The sequence below is a fragment of the Oncorhynchus nerka genome, linkage group LG14, assembly GCF_034236695.1.
Source record: "Oncorhynchus nerka isolate Pitt River linkage group LG14, Oner_Uvic_2.0, whole genome shotgun sequence".
NCBI classification, from domain to species: domain Eukaryota; kingdom Metazoa; phylum Chordata; class Actinopteri; order Salmoniformes; family Salmonidae; genus Oncorhynchus; species Oncorhynchus nerka.
The window spans coordinates 98851188-98854158 of record NC_088409.1 but is presented as its reverse complement, the minus strand read 5'-3'; positions in this window follow the sequence as shown (position 1 = coordinate 98854158).

Genomic DNA, 2971 nt, shown 5'->3' with positions numbered 1-2971 from the left:
TCTCTAGATTAGCGAAGGAGTGGAGGGTTGGGTCCTCCTCTAGATTAGGGAAGGAGTGGAGGGTTGGGTCCTTCTCTAGGTTAGTGAAGGGTTGGGTCCTCCTCTAGATTAGTGAATGAGTGTAGGGTTGGGTCCTCCTCTAGATTAGTGAAGGAGTGGAGGGTTGGGTCCTCCTCTAGATTAGTGAAGGAGTGAGGGTTGGGACGGCAGGTAGTAGCATGTATTTATAATACTGAATTGAAGTAACATTTGAGATGTAAAACGTTTTATCCAAATGTAACGTAAACAAATAGACACATTCACTTTCTTTCTGTAGTTATAATGAAGAGAAAAACATTCTGTCTGTCTGTCTGTCTGTCAGTCAGTCGGTCTGAGTGTAGCAGCTCTGTCTGTCTGTCTGTCTGTCTGTCTGTCTGTCTGTCTGTCAGTCAGTCAGTCAGTCAGTCGGTCTGAGTGGAGCAGCTCTCTCTCTCTGTCATTCAGTCAGTCGGTCTGAGTGGAGCAGCTCTCTCTCTCTGTCTGTCAGTCAGTCAGTCGGTCTGAGTGGAGCAGCTCTCTCTCTCTGTCTGTCAGTCAGTCAGTCGGTCTGAGTGGAGCAGCTCTCTCTCTCTCTGTCTGTCAGTCAGTCAGTCGGTCTGAGTGGAGCAGCTCTCTCTCTCTGTCTGTCAGTCAGTCAGTCGGTCTGAGTGGAGCAGCTCTCTCTCTCTCTCTCTGTCTGTCAGTCAGTCAGTTGGTCTGAGTGGAGCAGCTCTCTCTCTGTCTGTCAGTCAGTCAGTCGGTCTGAGTGGAGCAGCTCTCTCTCTGACTGTCAGTCAGTCAGTTGGTCTGAGTGGAGCAGCTCTCTCTCTCTCTGTCTGTCAGTCAGTCAGTTGGTCTGAGTGGAGCAGCTCTCTCTCTGTCTGTCAGTCAGTCAGTCGGTCTGAGTGGAGCAGCTCTCTCTCTGTCTGTCAGTCAGTCAGTCGGTCTGAGTGGAGCTGCTCTCTCTCTCTCTGTCTGTCAGTCAGTCAGTTGGTCTGAGTGGAGCAGCTCTCTCTCTCTCTCTGTCTGTCAGTCAGTTGGTCTGAGTGGAGCAGCTCTCTCTCTCTCTGTCTGTCAGTCAGTCAGTCGGTCTGAGTGGAGCTGCTCTCTCTCTGTCTGTAAGTCAGTCAGTCGGTCTGAGTGGAGCAGCTCTCTCTCTCTCTGTCTGTCAGTCAGTCAGTCGGTCTGAGTGGAGCAGCTCTCTCTCTCTCTCTGTCTGTCAGTCAGTCAGTCGGTCTGAGTGGAGCAGCTCTCTCTCTCTCTGTCTGTCAGTCAGTCAGTCGGTCTGAGTGGAGCAGCTCTCTCTCTCTCTGTCTGTCAGTCAGTCAGTCGGTCTGAATGGAGCAGCTCTCTCTCTCTCTGTCTGTCAGTCAGTCAGTTGGTCTGAGTGGAGCAGCTCTCTCTCTCTCTGTCTGTCAGTCAGTCAGTTGGTCTGAGTGGAGCAGCTCTCTCTGTCTCTCAGTCAGTCAGTCAGTCGGTCTGAGTGGAGCAGCTCTCTCTCTCTCTGTATGCCTGGCAGCCTGTCATCTCCACTGGCGCTAGGTGAATACAGGTGGTCAGCTGGCCAGACACTGGTGCCATGCAAACCTTGTTGACTTGTCCATCAGCACTAGTACATTGCCAGACAGTTAAGAGACTGTGTGTTAGAGAGAGGGGAGGGGGGCGAGAGAGAGTTAAAGAGAGAGAGAGAGAGAAAGAGAGAGAGAGAGAGAGAGAGAGAGAGAGAGAGAGAGAGAGAGAGAGACAGAGAGAGATAGAGAGAGAGTGAGAGAGAGAGAGAGAGGGAGAGAGAGAGAGAGAGAGAGAGTAATGTTTACTGTTAATTTTTGTTGTTTTTCACTTTATATATTCACTTTGTATGTTGTCTACCTCACTTGCTTTGGCAATGTTAACACGTTTCCCATGCCAATAAAGCCCTTGAATTGAATTGAATTGAGAGAGAGTGAGAGAGAGAGAGAGAGAGAGAGAGAGAGAGAGAGAGAGAGAGAAAGGTATAGAGAGAGAGAGAGAGAGAGAGAGAGAGAGAGAGAGAGAGAGAAGAGGTATAGAGAGAGAGAGAGAGAGAGAGAGAGAGAGAGGGGAGAGAGAGAGAAGAGAGAGAGAGAGAGAGAGAGAGAGAGGGGAGAGAGAGAGAGAGAGGGAGAAGAGGTATAGAGAGGGAGAGAGAGAGAGAGAGAGAGAGAGAGAGAGAGAGAGAGAGAGAAGAGGTATAGAGAGAGAGGGGAAAGGGAGATATAGAGTTGGAGAGAGAGAGAGAGAAGAGGTATAGAGAGAGAGAGGGAAAGGGAGATATAGAGAGTTGAAGAGAGAGAGAGAGAAGAGGTATAGAGAGAGAGGGGGAAAGGGAGATATGTTAACACGTTTCCCATGCCAATAAAGCCCTTGAATTGAATTGAATTGAGAGAGAGAGAGAGAGAGAGAGAGAGAGAGAGAGAGAGAGAGAGAGAGAGAGAGAGAGAGAGAGAGAGAGAGAGAGAGAGAGAGAGAGAGAAGAGGATAGAGAGAGAGAGAGAGAGAGAGAGAGAGAGAGAGAGAGAGAGAGAGAGAGAGAGAGAGAGAGAGAGAGAGAGAGAGAGAGAGAGAGAGAGAGAGAGAGGGAGAGAGAGAGAGGGAGAGAGGTATAGAGAGAGAGAGAGAGAGAGAGAGAGAGAGAGAGAGAAGAGGTAGAGAGAGAGAGGGGAAAGGGAGATATAGAGTTGGAGAGAGAGAGAGAGAAGAGGTATAGAGAGAGAGAGGGAAAGGGAGATATAGAGAGTTGAAGAGAGAGAGAGAGAGAAGAGGTATAGAGAGAGAGGGGGAAAGGGAGATATAGAGAGTTGAAGAGAGAGAGAGAGAGAGAGAGAGAAGAGGTATAGAGAGAGAGAGGGAAAGGGAGATATAGAGAGTTGGAGAGAGAGAGAGAGAGAGAGAGCGAGAGAGAGAAGAGGTATAGAGAGGGAGAGGGAAAGGGAGA